We start from the raw sequence: 8,349 nt of genomic DNA on the forward strand, positions 1-8,349 counted from the left end.
ATCTATAAGTGTACGGGAACGATGTAAAATTAACCGCCTATTAGTTAGTTCAGTTTGCAAACATAAGGATTTTGGGTTTAGGTTAGTGCAGTGTCCAGTGTGCTGGCTTCCCACCCTGAAGGCTCAGGTTTGAATCTCAGTGGTATTTTTCAGTGGTATCCCAATTCATTCTTGGGGTGCCATGTGAAGAGCCCTTCATGTTCAGTCTGCCATCTTTAAGATTGGACACTAAACTGTGGACCCCTTGGTGTCTCTCATTAAGAGAGAAGAGAAGATTCTAAAGCTGGGTTCCTTTCCACCTTTCCCATATTTAACATCATATCTCTACCTAATTATTCACCCACATACCTATCTCAAATGGTGCAAAGACCTCAGATGGTTGTTGCCTCCCCTATTTACTACTACTATAAGGCTTTTTGTGGAATCTTCCTAGTATGAATTTGAGGAGAAGAAAAACAGGTTGCAAGTAATTAATGTAAGAAAAATTTTGTAGAGGGAAGTACCTAATTTTCTAGAATTGGTATACTATATTATTCTTGAATCTTTATCCAAATATTTTTTTTTATTTTCATTTTGTTATTTTTTAAATATTACAATTGTAGTATAATCTTCATCATGTATGATAACAAAGAATTACAGACAATCAATACAAGAAACAATTAATGGTACACTTTATCATATACCATAGTGATATGATCTTCATGATATACCATAGTAATATAAATTAAAAATTTATGAATAGAATACTTATTCTGGTTCTGATAAGCCAGTCAGTTCAGGCTTGAGGGCAGGTGCCAAATAAACAAAAATGATAACTTCAAGTGTGCAATTATAAAGCTATGCATATTGTGTCAGGTTTTGTTCCAAACCATTATCAATCCTGTATAATAGCCAGTCTTTTATTCTCTCTTTCACAACATTTACTGACTGTAATATCTTAAATATTTAGGTATTTCATTAAAAATTTGAGGTACAGTAACCTCGCAACTTTCTTCTTTCTTGATTTGCATGATTTTTTTTAATATACTTATATTGTCCCTTAATGGTAATTCCTTTATATTTAAATCAGATATTTTATATTTGTCATAAAAATAGTTTCCTATTATGATGGATATCTATACAGCCTGTATTCTGGTAGAATTCCTAATTTTTGAAAGATATTTCTTCCTTCTAGGATATTTGTATTTTTTGATCTAGCCTCAGATGTTTTCTCTAGGATACTTTGCTGTTTATTTTTTAGTATATTAATTTTTTTAGAACCAGTGGATCCCTAGATGGTTATAACCTATATTAAAATACTCTCAACCAGTGCAAAATACACTATCTTGATGACATTCAAACTTACAAAACTAGTAATGTAGTGTACTTGACGAAGGATGTAATTTAATTTGTTATTTATTTTTAAAATATGTTCACCAAAGTTAATATTTTGATCAATGAATACCCCCAAGTAATTATACTTATTTACTTGTCCCAGTATGGGGCAATTACTGTTATTGTTGATGTAGGTAGTAATGTGAATGAATCTGTGATGGAATATCTATGATGGCAGAGGTTTTGTATTTCACAAAGATTATTATCACGTACCCATTTACTGATATTATATAAGTCAAGGTTCTTGCCATGAATAGCTGCTTTTAGTTCCCTATGTTGTTTCTACATTGGATAGTAATATAGGGAATAATCAAGAGTATTACTTGTCCAAATCAAATACTACGGAGGAAATACATACTTGTGAAATAAGCTAGACCTTCAAATAATAGAAAAACATGCATTTCCGGTGGTTATATAGTAATAGCTGGTTTTTCTCTTATTATGAGGTAAAAAAAACTCTATTTCCTGTTGTTAAAGGTTATCTATCTCCATTCTCTCTAATATTTATTTTGTTTTTCCCCCATCTACCTCACTTGTCCATTATTCTCTCCTCTGATAGTGTCTTTTTCATTACATTGACAATGACTATGCCCTCCATCCACTTTTCTTCCCTTTTTTAAATTTTTCCCGTTTTGCCCACCACTGTTGATTTTCGTTCGTTGAATATATTTTTTCCACTCTTTTCCACACCACCCTTGCAAGAGCCTAACTTATCTTAACCTTTAACCTCAAAGGCCAAGTTTTAGAACTGTAAAAAAATTCTTAAGTTTTTCTTTGCCTCTAGAATAGTCTTTTGTTTTCAACCCCTTTCATCCTAAACCTTAATTGATTTACCCTTAAGTGGTCATTTTCCATCCTCTCCATCCTATGCCTAGTGATCTTATCTGTAAGTTAGTGAAAAAAATTGGAATCTTCTTTAGAATTTTTATTATGGTGGGTATTTTATTGCCTCATTTAAATGTCATGTCATTTCCAGGGAAAGAAAGCTTTAGTCTCTGGTACAATGAAATTCAAAGGAAACTGAATTTAAAATTATGAGGGCTTCTTAGGGGATACTATGTATAGCCAAGGTAAAGTGTTTCCCCAAATTTTTGTAGAATTCTTTTCTGATGATCAGAATAAATGTGTTTATTGTGAAGGTTCCATACTGCTTCCAGGAATTACTGTCTCATTGATTGGCTTGTTGGACAACAGTTTCATCCCACTCCTGGAGGCATTTTCAGGTGGAAGTGATCTTCGTTGCAAATTGGTCGCTTTAAATAGGAGACGGCTGGTTTGGAGCACTTTTAATGGCTGTATATTGGCCAGCACTTTTGTTTGGTGGAACTCAATTGTTTGTCCTGGTTCTGGCCATGCATGTTCGGTGTTTGCCCAGAGTCTGAACTGCTTCTTATCCGTGGCCCTTAGGTGCTCCTTAATTCTGCATCTAATTAACCCCCCTGTTTGGCCAATAAAGGACTCCACGTGTGCCAATATCATATACTCCTTCGTATATGAGATTAAGGATCCTGTCCCTATGCTTAGGGATGATATCACTGGTTTTTCTTATTGTGGAGAACCTGGTTACTACATAATGATTCCGTAGGGGCTTGCTATCTTTCCAGCCATTCCAGTGACGTACGGGATGGTAGCAAATACGGTTGCTATTTTTCTTTTCAGGCTTCTCACTCTTTCTTTGCCAGAATCTGGTCTTTCATCAGCTCCTTTTCTTTCACAGTGATCCTTTTTTCGGACCATTTGTCCCGTGCATCTGTTTTTCTCTAGCACTTAGATCAGGTGTCGTGTCTCCAAGGGAAGTGATTCAGCATCTGAAATGGTCTAGGCACAATGAACTAATGTATTGACTAGTGAGCTCTCCTGGGCGTGATGGTGGTGTGATCTCGCATCCAAATACCAATCAGTATGGGTTTTCTTGTGATACACTGCTTAAGCCAAGGCTGCCATTAGATCTTCTGCTCACCAATACATCGAGAAAGGGCAGTACACCATCCTGCTCAATCTCCATGGAGAATTTTTTCGAGATTTCATAAGAGAAGCAGTAGAAATAATGAAAAATCCTAATAATTTCAACCATGAGGATGGCTACACCCTAACTTCAACGTAGAAAAGGGTAATTCCACCTTACCGCTAAGAAACAGCCAATCAAGAGTGCTCAATGTCAGCCAGCATCTCCTATATATAGTGGCCTAATGGCAGCAAAGATCAGTTTGAACTGGAGGCGAAACTGTTCTCCAACAAGCCAACCTATATGACGGTAATTTCCGGAAGCAGAACCTTCATCAGATAGACGTCACGGATGCCTTAAGATTAAATGTGTTCAGTCAACCTAAGATAAAAAGTAATTCAGTGCAAAAAGTTTGAATAGTTAATGGGTGCCAATCATCTGAAACTTATCCATACTCTTGTTAATGGAAGAGAAAAATATTATTCCAGGATGTGTGAATTGGAATATTCTTTAAAAACATTGTGCAAAACCTTGAATCATCAATAATGACGAGTGATTGTCGTGAAATAATATTTTTGTCAGCAACCATATAAAGTGTATTTACAGAACAGTGCACTATCAATTTCTTCTGACAGTTTTAATGTACTGATATCACTAAATGCATCCTGGCTACACTTGAAAATTAGTCATCAAAGAAGATTTGAAATATTTTTGGAAAGTCATCAAAAATGCTTTTATCTTTTAAAACCCAAGTTATGAATCTGAACTCTGGTCAACTTGTATTTACGCTTGAAGGTGTAAATTTTCAGAGCCATTTTGCCATTACCTTCTGGGACAGACAGGTAGATTCAATAAATTACCACTGCTATTTCTGGAACTTTACTCCACTAACTTTCTTCTACACTGTCCTCTCCTTTCATATGTATTTTGCTTCAGTTACATCTATATATATTCTGGTACTTGCTCTAATGTTCCAGAGGCCTTATATTCCTAGTTTTGAGAGTCCCTTTGACCATAGTCACCTATGAATTTCATGCTCTATCCCTTACTCAAAAACCATGTATCCTTCTATCTGATTGTTGATTTGACTCTCATTCATTTTCTTAACTTATCCAAACAAGAGGACACTTCTTTATTACTTATTCATTTGTGGTGCATCTATGCCCATACTTTAGTTACCCACTCATTCTTCATGTAATCTCCCTTATTTTTACTGCACCCGATCACATTTAGTCAATATTTAGGCTTATCCTGACACTCAAATTTAAGTAGTGGGGGAATGTTGGGGGATGTACTACCTTGATCAAAAAGTTCCCGGAATAACCACCGTGTGGCGCTCCCATCGTTCCGATTTGAGTTCTGTTTTTTTGTTAAATTGGTACATCTGTTGTTGATATTCCCTTTAAATCTTAGTGTCATAACTTGACATTTGCAAAAGTTACGTAGCCAAGAGTACATCTATCTCTGTGTGTGTTGGCGATTTTTTACAATTTCAGAAATGGATTTAAATTTGCAACAACGAACTTGTATTAAATTTTGCGTAAAAAACGGATTTAGTGGCGCACGGACGTTGGAAATGTTGGAAAAGTGTTTCGGCAACGATTCTCTAAAAAAAACGGTCGTTTACCAGTGGCACGAGCGGTTCAGAAGTGGTCGTGAGTCAATCGAAGATGATGAACGCAGTGGCAGACCATCGACATCGAAAGTCGGTGAAAAAATTGATAAAGTAAAAGAAATGTTGGTCAATAACCGCAAATTAACCATCAGAGAAATAGCGGAGGACTTGAACATTGCCTATGGATCCGCCCAAGACATTGTGGTTAATGATTTGGGTTTCCGTCGTGAAGCAGCAAAGTTGGTGCCGAAAGACCTCAATTTCATGCAAAAAAGAGACCGTGTTGACGTCGCAAAAGACATGATTTGCGAGGCTGAATCCGATCCCACATTCATCAAAAGGATCATTACTGGAGACGAGACGTGGGTTTATGAGTACGACACGCAATCCAGACATCAGGCAAGTGAATGGCGTTCACCAAATGAGCCGAGACCAAAAAAACCACGTCGTTTTCAGTCAAAAAAGAAGGCAATGCTGACGGTTTTCATGGATTACAACGGTGTAGTGCATCATGAATTTTTGCCAGAAGGCCAGACAGTAAACAAAGAGTATTATTTGGGCGTTATGAGACGTTTGCGTGAAGCAATTCGCCGAAAGAGACCAGAAATGTGGGCAGAAAACTCGTGGATTTTGCACCATGATAACGCACCGTCGCACAGTGCTATCATTATTCGTAATTTTTTGACGAAAAATGCAACAAATACCATCCAACAGCCACCGAATTCACCTGATTTGGCTCCCTGTGACTTCTTTCTGTTCAATCGAGTTAAAAAACCATTACGGGGAACGCGTTTTAGCAGCCGAGAGGAAGTAATGGAAAAATCGCAGGAAGCACTGATGGACATACCGAAAACCGAATATAAAAAATGTTTCGAGGATTGGATCAAGCGCTGGCATAAGTGTGTTGCAGTCGATGGGGATTACTTTGAAGGGGACAATATAGATTTAGATGAATAAACTTGTATTTTTAATTTTCTGAATAAATTCCGGGAAATTTTTGATCAAGGTAGTATACTTAAATGCTGTCATTTTGCTGCCTTAGGCAAACAATTTTTGTAATGCACACATACTGATAACAGTTTTTTTGCTGACGCATATCTTTTAATATCTCTATCACAGAATCTTTTACAAAATCTGCCAAGATGTATAAAATCATTCACTTCGCATGTTTTGCTCTTAGTCACTTAAAATTCATACTTCCTTCTTTATCATCAAACAAAACTACTTCTGTTATGGATACTTTTGGGTACCTGCAATTCCATTATAGTGTTACCTCACAGAAGCTATCTAGGCACTTCACAGTAATTTTGATCTCCCAGCCAGGATAACTGCAGTATGTATGAAGAAGAGAAGGTATATTTACCCTTCCCTACTGGCCCAATGTTCTCCCCTCTGTTGTAGTCTTCAATATGTCATCTCCAATAAAGAAGCTCTGCAGCCATCTTTCCTACCTGCTATGGATTTCTCCCAACAATCCTCTCTCCTCCCTCCCCCACCCTAAAACTTCCTAATTTGTTTTTCTTTCTGTCTATTTCACGTTTTTTGTTTTGTTTGGATTTATTCTCATCCCATATAATCACTCTGAATTTCCAATGTACTAGCAATGAATGCAACCCCTTGGGTGACTGGAAAACTTAGGTATAATAATAAAAAAATCTGATTTAATTAATTCTCCATCTGCCCTCATTTCTATGAATGCCTTCCTCTTAGTATGTCCTTTGCTTTTTCACTGATAAGCATGGGTGATATTGGACTCATTCGTCGACCTTGACGTAGTTGAAGGGCTTGTGTTTGTGTGCTCTGGTAATCCATTGGGCTGTGCTGGTAGGAACAATGATATCTGCTCCCGGCACCCATGCCAAATAGGTATAAGGGTAGGAGCCAGACTAGGTAGTCCGTGAAGCATCTGCTCCTCAGTGATGCTGCTATAAAGGCATCTTAACCCAATGAGATGATCATTTCATCAATGTTGCCATGTTAAAAACATTATTTGAGGAAGACAGTTGGAGATTACCCTAATTATTTAACCTTTGAAACAAGAATTAAAACAAACTTGTTACATATGTATTCCCTGGTGAAACTTTGCTCAATTTTCTTTGTCATATATCCTTTTCAGAACAAGAGCAAATGCACAATTAACTTTTGTGCTCATTATGCATTTCTCAAGTATTAATTTAAGTGCAAATAGATACAACCTACTCTTCTAACTGGGCATTATACTACATTGCACTCTCCAGATTTTGTCAAATGTTACCTTCTCTACTTTTTCAATTAACACATTACCAATCAATTTCCTTTGATGTTTCAGTGGCTGGCATCACATTAATCATTACTTTCTCTCTTGCTCTACTATCCTCAATACAAAGATGCAATTATTGCATTCATCAACCAATTATTATCATTAACTTTTACAATTTTTTAAAGTACTAATTTTTAATTGTTTGCTTGGCTGGGTGGTGGAGAGGTTATGTTCTCGCCGGCCAAATGAGGTTGCAGGTTCAAATCCCATCTAGATGGATTTGCCTCCACCTAGGGATTCAATTTTTATAATTACCTTTAATTTATTATTTTAAAATCCAATGTGAAGTCTAAAAACAGAAGGCTGTTTTCAGATCAATGCTAAATAAACAATTAGCACAAATTTCATAACTGATTTGCACTCATACTTCAAAATTTGGTATGATGTACCACCCACACCTGTAGTTGTTTTCATCATTCATGCATTTGGCTCCTTTTTATACTCCTCACCACCCTTGTGTAAGATAAGGTTAGCTCTCCTTCTGTATTGCATTTATCTCTTTACCCTCCTGCCCATTTTCAAAATAACTTATTTTCTTCAAAATTAGTCTGCATTTTCCACTTTTCATCCTCTGTACATACTTTATTTCAAATCGTTTATACATTCATTATTTTTATCTTTGTAAAAATCATCTATCTTTGAATTCTGTGCCTCGGTTTTAAATTTATTACAATGGGTTTCTTTTTTATAGTATATGAAGTGTAAAGTTGTTAAAAATTAGTGAAGGAGAGTGATGGGGACCTTTCTTAGATACAGTACAAGAATGCTGAATGAAATGTATATTTTCTCTCTCATGAATGCAGTTACGATTTTAAGATTAGTTGAGCACAATTAAACTGACTTAGTAAAAAATATACTTGCATGGTAGTGTCATTCTTTTGAATCAAAAAACAGTGGCCTACCTGTAGTTCTAAGCGATGCCCCTTTCTGCTTTTTTAATGCTCATAAGGTATACATTCATCTCAAATGTAGTTTGATAGTTCCTTCCCACTATTTTAAAGAAGATCCTGAAAGAAATATGATCGGTACACTTCCTGAAGAAGTGTATTGCACAAATATTTGATTTCCATTATACTCTTTAGTCCCATGCCATTTGTGACTTACTTTGATTCTTTC

The sequence above is a fragment of the Hetaerina americana genome, unplaced genomic scaffold, assembly GCF_022747635.1.
Source record: "Hetaerina americana unplaced genomic scaffold, ioHetAmer1.1.p SCAF_5, whole genome shotgun sequence".
NCBI lineage: Eukaryota > Metazoa > Arthropoda > Insecta > Odonata > Calopterygidae > Hetaerina > Hetaerina americana.